Source organism: Petromyzon marinus, chromosome 37, assembly GCF_048934315.1.
Source record: "Petromyzon marinus isolate PM22_M1 ecotype Great Lakes invasive population chromosome 37, UKy_Petmar_22M1.pri1.0, whole genome shotgun sequence".
In the NCBI taxonomy this organism is placed as follows: Eukaryota; Metazoa; Chordata; class Hyperoartia; order Petromyzontiformes; family Petromyzontidae; genus Petromyzon; species Petromyzon marinus.
In genome coordinates, this window is record NC_133703.1 from 12,621,199 (window position 1) to 12,630,472 (window position 9,274).

Sequence of the window (9,274 nt, forward strand, 5' to 3'; positions counted from 1 at the left end):
TTAACCACACACAGCCCTTGTGGGTGAACATGCAAACATACATGCTCTGACAATATTACGGCACTGTCTTTGGAACTGATTGGCCTGCCACCAGCGACTGCCAAAAGGTCTCATCCTGCAGAGTGACGCCGACGTGGCTCTCTGAGTCAGAGTATGTGGCTGCTGGAACTGTCCACGTGGTGATGATGATGATCCACTTCGTTGAGCTATCATTTGTGATGTCCAGGTCGCTTCTGAACAATAACTCACAGCTCAGTGGGCCTTACCTGTTCAGATAAAAACTCGTCTAGTTGTAGATTATTTATTTCGAGTGATTTGCTTACTGCTCCTCGTACTTTGGCACTCCCACAGTTGTCCTTTGTATAGTTTGTTGCTGTAACTCTCCTGACCCGCCCCTCGACTGGACATGTGAGAAAAGAGCTTCGCTGCTCGTCGGATTTCTCCACGATACGTGCAGATGCTGAGCCTCGTGGCGACAAATGCATTCATCGTGACCCCGTCCATGAGATCACCGCGTGCCACGCACCCCACGTGAGCCAGCAAAGGGGGCACCGCAGGTTCGCCCAGGCAGCCGGGCACCGTCGGCTGCCCGGTGTCCCGCGTGGTCTGGACGGTGCTCACGTGGTGCAACTTCTCTGGCTGTGACACCCCCAGGTTCGGATGGAGGATGGTGGGGTGGGGTGGGGGACACGCTATGTCGGGAGTGATTCCAGGGCGAACACAAGTGCCGAAGCTCAAGCGTGAGAATTGCTAAGAAAAAATAACAAGAATAAAGTCAGAAAATAAATTTCACCTTCCGAGGGAGTAACGTGACCCCTGTGGAGAGCAACACGATCGCCGTTGGGCGGCAGAGGTTGCTCGCTGAAGACACCAAACGACGGATGGGTTGCAGGACAATATAAACACTATTATACAAAAATAAATAAAGATTTATTGCGATTTCATAAATCGTGGCAAATTATAGTCGAGATTAAATCCCGCAGGAATTAATTCAAAATAAGTTGCTTTTTTTGGCTGTGGTGGCTGTCAAAGGACACCTACAATGATGCTGAATTGTGGATGCTGTTTAAAAAAAACACAAACTGTCCCCCAATGTTCTTGGTTCTTTCGGTAAAGTCACGTAGAAGGGAAACAATAAAATAATGAAAATATAAAACAATAAAATTCTCATGACTTTTCGACTGCAACACAAGCAATCATCATCAGGTGTGAACACCACAGCAAGAACATTTTTTTAAAGTGGCGGGTTTTTTTACGTTAGCACCACAGATAGCGATTTGGCAATTATTCAGATGGACGAGTTCATCCATGTTCGGAAAAGAGGAGGTGGGGGGGGACGAAAATAATGGATGCGGTCTGAAAGTCACCGTAAGCGTGAAGAATCAATTAAAACCCAAAATGGTTTATCAAATGCTTCCAATGATTGCTAAGCCAGAATCCATCTTCTCAGTGGAAATTGTCTCTATGTTTGTATATGTGGATAGCCTCATGAACGAATCTCTCATGGTAGCCAGATGGCTTGCAAATAACCTCTGTCTTGGAGAAGTTAATGTTATGTGAGCCTACTGAATTATAACAGTGATCTGCCACGGCCGAGGTGTTGGTCCTACCGTGTTTTAGGTCTGCTTTGTGTTCACGAATGCGGTCCGAGACATGTCGTTTGGTTTCTCCAATGTAACTACTACCACAGAGGCAACTTAGTTTGTAGACGCCAGGATGCTGTATGTCCGGAATCACATTTTTTATAGACGGAACCAGATCACGAATTTTATGTAATGTGTTGAATCGGACCTGGATCTTGTGTTTATTCAAGATTTTGGAGATCTTTTTTGTGATCCCCGAAATGTAGGGTAAAGTGATGGTTTTGAAAGGCTGCTCAAGAGGGTCCTTCTTCATGGTTGGAGTGATAGTTTTGCGGATTGTGTAGTCGGAGTAACCATTAGCCTTAAGATCTTGGTGTACATGCTTGAGTTCACTGGCTATGTGTTCCTGGTCGGATTTGCATTGGGCACTATGGTGCAGAGTCTTGATGAGGGAATTCTTCTGAGATGGATGGTGGTGGGAATCCGGTTTCAGGTAAGCATCCGTATGGGTAGCTTTCCCGTAGACAGTGGCTCATTGAACCATCAGGTCTCTTTTTTATTAGGACATCAAAAAAAGGTAGCTTGCTTGATCTGTAAAAGATGTGATTCCGGACATACAGTACCCTGGCGTATACAAAATAATTTTCCTCTGTGGTAGTAGTTACATTGGAGAAACCAAACGACATGTCTCGGACCGCATTCGTGAACACAAAGCAGACCTAAAACACGGTAGGACCAACACCTCGGCCGTGGCAGATCACTGTTATAATTCAGTAGGCTCACATGACATTGACTTCTCCAAGACAGAGGTCCTTTGAAAGCCATCTGGCTACCATGAGAGATTCGTTCATGAGGCTATCCACATATACAAACACAGAGACAATTTCAACTGAGAAGATGGATTCTGGCTTAGCAATCATTGGAAGGATTTGATAAACCATTTCGGGTCTAAATTGATTGTTCACGCTTACGGTGGCTTTCAGAACGCATCCATTATTTTCGTCTCCCCCCTCCTCTTTTCCGAACATAGATGGACTTGTCCATCTGAATAACTGCCAAATCGCTCTCCGTGGTGCTAACGTTAAAAAACCGCCACTTTTTTCAAAATTTCTTGCCGTGTTTTTCACACCTGATGATGATTGCTTGTGTTGCAGTCGAAACGTCGTGATAATGTTATTGTTTTATATATTTGTTATTTTATTGTTTCCTTTATACGTGACTTTACCGGAAGAACCAAGAATATGAATCCCTGCAGTCACGAAAGCTTTCATAGCAGGCGGTGGAAGAGGAGCAAATACATTCCGTAAAGTGGCAGACTAAACAAATCTCGTACGAATAAAACAAACTTGAGGCTAGACGGGGCTCTTTGTCTTTGTACCAGAGGAGAGGTCCTCACCCACACGATTACCATCAGCAGGGCAATATCTCATCCAGGTGGTGATTGTGTCAATGATTGTGTAGGTGATCAGTGTGTGTGTAGGTGGTGAGTGTGTAGTTGGTGAGTGTGTAGGTGGTGAGTGAGTAGGTGGTGAGTGAGTGGTGAGTGAGTGTGTGGGTGATGAGTGTGTGTGTGGGGAGTGTGTAGGTGGTGAGTGTGTAGGTGGTGAGTGTGTAAGTGGTGAGTGAGTGGGTGGTGAGTGTGTAGGTGGTGAGTGTGTAGGTGGTGAGTGTGTGGGTGGTGAGTGTGTGATGAGTGTGTAGGTGGTGAGTGTATAGGTGGTGAATGTGTAGGTGGTGAGTGTATAGGTGGTGAGTGTGTAGGTGGTGAGTGTGTGGGTGATGAGTGTGTAGGTGGTGAGTGTGTGGGTGGTAAGTTTGTGGGTGGTGAGGGGGTAGGTGGTGAGTGAGTGTGTGGTGAGTGTATAGGTGGTGAGTGTATAGGTGGTGAGTGTGTAGGTGGTGAGTGTGTAGGTGGTGAGTGTGTGGGTAGTGAGTGTGTAGGTGGTGAGTGTGTGGTGAGTGTATAGGTGGTGAGTGTATAGGTGGTGAGTGTGTAGGTGATGAGTGTGTAGGTGGTGAGTGTGTGGGTGGTGAGTTTGTGGGTGATGAGTGTGTAGTTTGTGAGTGTGTAGGTGGTGAGGGTGTGGGTGGTGAGTGTGTAGTTTGTGAGTGTGTAGGTGGTGAGTGTGTAGGTGGTGAGTGTGTAGGTGGTGAGTGAGTGTGTAGGTGGTGAGTGTGTAGGTGGTGAGTGTGTAGGTGGTGAGTGTGTAGGTGGTGAGTGAGTGTGTAGGTGGTGAGTGTGTAGGTGGTGAGTGAGTGTGTAGGTGGTGAGTGAGTGTGTAGGTGGTGTGTGAGTGTGTAGGTGGTGAGTGTGTAGGTGGTGAGTGAGTGTGTGGTGGTGAGTGTGTAGGTGGTGAGTAGGTGGTGAGTGTGTAGGTGGTGAGTGTGTAGGTGGTGGAATGAGTGTGTAGGTGGTGAGTGTGTAGGTGATGAGTGTGTAGGTGGTGAGTGGTGTGTAGGTGGTGAGTGTGTAGTTGGTGTAGGTGGTGAGTGTGTAGGTGGTGAGTGTGTGGTGGTGAGTGTGTAGGTGGTGAGTGAGTGTGTAGGTGGTGAGTGTGTAGGTGGTGAGTGTGTAGGTGGTGAGTGAGTGTGTGGTGTGGAGTGTGAAGGTGGTGAGTGTGTAGGTGGTGGTAGGTGGTGAGTGTGAGGTGGTGGTAGGTGGTGAGTGTGTAGGTGGTGAGTGTGTAGGTGGTGTGTTAGGTGGTGTGTAGGTGGTGAGGGTGTAGGTGGTGAGTGTGTAGGTGGTGGAGTGTGTGGGTGGTGAGTGAGTGTGTAGGTGGTGAGTGTGTCGGTGGTGAGTGAGTGTGTAGGTGGTGGGTGTGGGTGGGAGTGTGTAGGTGGTGAGTGTGTGGTTGTGAGTGTGTGGGTGGTGGTGTGTGGGTGTGTAGGTGGGTGAGTGTGTGGGTGGTGAGTGTGTAGGTGGTGAGTGTGTGGGTGGTGAGTGGTAGGTGGGGTGTGGGTGATGAGTGTGTAGGTGGTGTGTGGGTGGTGGTGTAGGTGGTGAGTGTAGGTGGTGAGTGAGTGTGTGGTGGGTGAGTGTGTAGGTGGTGAGTGTGTAGGTGGTGAGTGAGTGTGTAGGTGGTGAGTGTGTAGGTGGTGAGTGTGTAGGTGGTGAGTAGGTGGTGAGTGTGTAGGTGGTGAGTGTGTAGGTGGTGAGTGAGTGTGTAGGTGGGAGTGTGTAGGTGATGAGTGTGTAGGTGGTGAGTGAGTGTGTAGGTGGTGAGTGTGTAGTTGGTGAGTAGGTGGTGAGTGTGTAGGTGGTGAGTGTGTAGGTGGTGAGTGTGTAGGTGGGTGAGTGAGTGTGTAGGTGGTGAGTGTGTAGGTGGTGAGTGTGTAGGTGGTGAGTGAGTGTGTAGGTGTTGAGTGTGAAGGTGTGAGTGTGTAGGTGGTGAGTAGGTGGTGAGTGTGAGGTGGTGAGTAGGTGGTGAGTGTGTAGGTGGTGAGTGTGTAGGTGGTGTGTAGGTGGTGTGTAGGTGGTGAGGGTGTAGGTGGTGAGTGTGTAGGGTGGTGAGTGTGTGGGTGGTGAGTGAGTGGTAGGTGGTGAGTGTGTCGGTGGTGAGTGAGTGTGTAGGTGGTGAGAGTGTGGGTGGTGAGTGTGTAGGTGGTGAGTGTGTAGGTGTGAGTGTGTGGGTGGTGAGTGTGTGGGTGTGTAGGTGGTGAGTGTGTGGGTGGTGAGTGTGTAGGTGGTGTGTAGTTGGTGAGTGTGTAGGTGGTGAGTGTGTAGGTGGTGAGTGTGTGGGTGATGAGTGTGTGGTGGTGTGTGGGTGGTGAGTGTGTAGGTGGTGAGTGTTTAGGTGGTGAGTGTGGGTGGTGAGTGTGTAGGTGGTGAGTGTGTAGGTGGTGAGTGTGTGGGTGGTGAGTGTGTAGGTGGTGAGTGTGTGGGTGGTGAGTGAGTGTGTAGGTGGTGAGTGTGTCGGTGGTGAGTGAGTATGTAGGTGGTGAGTGTGTGGGTGGTGAGTGTGTAGGTGGTGAGTGTGTAGGTAGTGTGTGGGTGGTGAGTTTGTGGGTGGTAAGTGTAGGTGGTGGTGTGTGGATGGTGAGTTTGTGGGTGATGAGTGTGTGTTTGTGAGTGTGTAGGTAGTGAGTGTGTGGGTGGTGAGTGTGTAGGTGGTGAGTGAGTGTGTAGGTGGTGAGTGAGTGGGTGGTGAGTGTGTAGGTGGTGAGTGAGTGTGTGGTGAGTGTATAGGTGGGAGTGTATGGGTGATGAGTGTGTAGGTGGTGAGTGTGTGGGTGGTGAGTGTGTAGGTGATGAGTGTTTAGGTGGTTAGTGTGTGGTGGTGGTGTGTACGTGGTGAGTGTGTAGGTGGTGAGTGTGTGGGTGGTGAGTGTGTATGTGGTGAGTAGGTGTTGAGTGTGTAGGTGGTGAGTGTGTAGGTGGTGAGTGTGTACGTGGTGTGCTAGGTGGTGAGTGTGTAGGTGGTGAGTGTGTAGGTGGTGAGTAGGTGGTGAGTGTGTAGGTGGTGTGTGTGTAGGTGGTGAGTGTGTAGGTGGTGAGTGTGTAGGTGATGAGTGAGTGTGTAGGTGGTGAGTGTGTAGGTGGTGAGTGTGTAGGTGGTGAGTGTGTGGGTGGTGAGTGTGTAGGTGGTGAGTGGTGAGTGTGTGGTGAGTGTATAGGTGGTGAGTGTGTAGGTGTTGAGTGTGTAGGTGGTGAGTGTGTAGGTGATGTGTAGGTGGTGAGTGTGTAGGTGGTGAGTGTGTAGGTGGTGAGTGAGTGTGTAGGTGGTGAGTGTGTGGGTTGGTGAGTGTGTAGGTGGTGAGTGTGTAGGTAGTGTGTGGGTGGTGAGTTTGTGGGTGGTAAGTGTTGGTGGTGAGTGTGTGGATGGTGAGTTTGTGGGTGATGAGTGTGTAGTTTGTGAGTGTGTAGGTAGTGAGTGTGTGGGTGGTGAGTGTGTAGGTGGTGAGTGGTGTGTAGGTGGTGAGTGAGTGGGTGGTGAGTGTGTAGGTGGTGAGTGAGTGTGTAGGTGGTGAGTGAGTGTGTGGTGAGTGTATAGGTGGGAGTGTATGGGTGATGAGTGTGTAGGTGGTGAGTGTGTGGGTGGTGAGTGTGTAGGTGATGAGTGTTTAGGTGGTTAGTGTGTGGGTGGTGTGTACGTGGTGAGTGTGTAGGTGGTGAGTGTGTGGGTGGTGAGTGTGTATGTGGTGAGTAGGTGTTGAGTGTGTAGGTGGTGAGTGTGTAGGTGGTGAGTGTGTAGGTGGTGTGGTGGTGAGTGTGTAGGTGGTGAGTGTGTAGGTGGTGAGTAGGTGGTGAGTGTGTAGGTGGTGTGTGTGTAGGTGGTGAGTGTGTAGGTGGTGAGTGTGTAGGTGATGAGTGAGTGTGTAGGTGGTGAGTGTGTAGGTGGTGAGTGTGTAGGTGGTGAGTGTGTGGGTGGTGAGTGTGTAGGTGGTGAGTGAGTGAGTGTGTGGTGAGTGTATAGGTGGTGAGTGTGTAGGTGTTGAGTGTGTAGGTGGTGAGTGTGTAGGTGATGTGAGGTGGTGAGTGTGTAGGTGGTGAGTGTGTAGGTGGTGAGTGAGTGTGTAGGTGGTGAGTGTGTGGGTGGTGAGTGTGTAGGTGGTGAGTGTGTAGGTGGTGAGTGTGTAGGTGGTGAGTGAGGTGGTATAGGTGGTGAGTGTGTAGGTGGTGAGTCAGTGTTGTAGGTGGTGAGTAGGTGGTGTGTAGGTGGTGAGTGTGTAGGTGGTGAGTGTGTAGGTGGTGAGTGTGTAAGTGGTGAGTGAGTGTGTAGGTGGTGAGTGTGTAGGTGGTGAGTAAGTGTGTAGGTGGTGAGTGTGTAGGTGGTGAGTGAGTGTGTGGGCGGTGAGTGTGTAGGTCGTGAGTGTGTAGGTCGTGAGTGTGTAGGTGGTGAGTGTGTAGATGGTGTGTAGGTGGTGAGTGTGTACGTGTGTGAGTGTGTAGGTGGTGAGTGTGTAGGTGGTGAGTAAGTGGTAGGTGGTGAGTGTGTAGGTGGTGAGTGAGTGTGAAGGTGGTGAGTTTGTAGGTGGTGAGTGAGTGTGTGGGTGGTGAGTGTGTAGGTGGTGAGTGTGTAGGTGGTGAGTGTGTAGGTGGTGTGTAGGGGTGTCAGTGTGTAGGTGGTGAGTGTGTAGGTGGTGAGTGAGTGTGTAGGTGGTGAGTGTGTAGGTGGTGAGTGTGTAGGTGGTGAGTGTGTGGGTGGTGAGTGTGTAGGTGGTGAGTGAGTGAGTGTGTGGTGAGTGTATAGGTGGTGAGTGTGTAGGTGTTGAGTGTGTAGGTGGTGAGTGTGTAGGTGATGTGTAGGTGGTGAGTGTTGTAGGTGGTGAGTGTGTAGGTGGTGAGTGAGTGTGTAGGTGGTGAGTGTGTGGGTGGTGAGTGTGTAGGTGAGTGTGTAGGTGGTGAGTGTGTAGGTGGTGAGTGAGTGTATAGGTGGTGAGTGTGTAGGTGGTGAGTCAGTGTGTAGGTGGTGAGTAGGTGGTGTGTAGGTGGTGAGTGTGTAGGTGGTGAGTGTGTAGGTGGTGAGTGTGTAAGTGGTGAGTGAGTGTGTAGGTGGTGAGTGTGTAGGTGGTGAGTAAGTGTGTAGGTGGTGAGTGTGTAGGTGGTGAGTGAGTGTGTGGGCGGTGAGTGTGTAGGTGAGTGTGTAGGTGTGAGTGTGTAGGTGTGAGTGTGTAGATGGTGTGTAGGTGGTGAGTGTTGTACGTGTGAGTGTGTAGGTGGTGAGTGTGTAGGTGGTGAGTAAGTGTGTAGGTGGTGAGTGTGTAGGTGGTGAGTGAGTGTGAAGGTGGTGAGTTTGTAGGTGGTGAGTGAGTGTGTGGGTGGTGAGTGTGTAGGTGGTGAGTGTGTAGGTGGTGAGTGTGTAGGTGGTGTGTAGGTGGTCAGTGTGGAGGGGTGTGAGTGTGTGTAGGTGGTGAGTAGGTGGTGAGTGTGTAGGTGGTGTGTGTGTAGGTGGTGAGTGTGTAGGTGGTGAGTGTCTAGGTGATGAGTGAGTGTGTAGGTGGTGAGAGTGTAGGTGGTGAGTGTGTAGGTGGTGAGTGTGTGGTGAGTGTGTAGGTGGTGAGTGAGTGAGTGTGTGGTGAGTGTATAGGTGGTGAGTGGGGGTGTGTTGGTGAGTGTGTAGGTGGTGTGTAGGTGGTGAGTGTGTAGGTGGTGAGTGTGTAGGTTGTGGTAATGGTGAGTGAGTGTGGAGTTGGGTGAGTGGATTGAGTGTGTAGGTGGTGAGTGAGTGTATATGTGGTGAGTGTGTAGGTGGTGAGTGAGTGTATAGGTGGTGAGTGTGTAGGTGGTGAGTGAGTGTGTAGTTGGTGAGCAGGTGGTGTGTAGGTGGTGAGTGTGTAGGTGGTGAGTGTGTAGGTGGTGAGTTTGTAGGTGGTGAGTGAGTGTGTAGGTGGTGAGTGTGTAGGTGGGTGAGTGAGTGTGTAGGTGGTGAGTGTGTAGGTGGTGAGTGTGTAGGTGGTGAGGTAGGTGGTGAGTGTGTAGGTGTGAGTGTGTAGGTGAGTGAGTGTGTAGGTGGTGAGTGTGTAGGTGAGTGTGTAAGTGGTGAGTGTGTAGGTGGTGAGTGTGTAGGTGGTGAGTGTGTATGTGGTGAGTAGGTGGTCAGTGTGTAGGTGGTGAGTGTGTAGGTGGTGAGTGTGTAGGTGGTGAGTAGGTGGTGAGTGTGTAGGTGTGTGTGTGTAGGTGGTGAGTGTGTAGGTGTGTGTGTGTAGGTGAGTGAGTGTGTAGGTGGTGAGTGTGTAGGTGATGACGTGAG

At 50.4% G+C, this 9,274-nt stretch overlaps 1 long non-coding RNA gene across 1 annotated transcript; it reads left to right on the forward strand.

Annotated features, from left to right (window-relative positions):
- The first annotated feature begins 6,787 nt into the window (after positions 1-6,787).
- LOC142930168 (uncharacterized) lies at positions 6,788-8,162 on the forward strand. Its single transcript, XR_012946226.1, has 3 exons — positions 6,788-6,933; positions 7,218-7,461; positions 8,066-8,162. It is a non-coding gene; the product is annotated as an uncharacterized LOC142930168 (long non-coding RNA).
- The last annotated feature ends 1,112 nt before the right edge of the window (positions 8,163-9,274 follow it).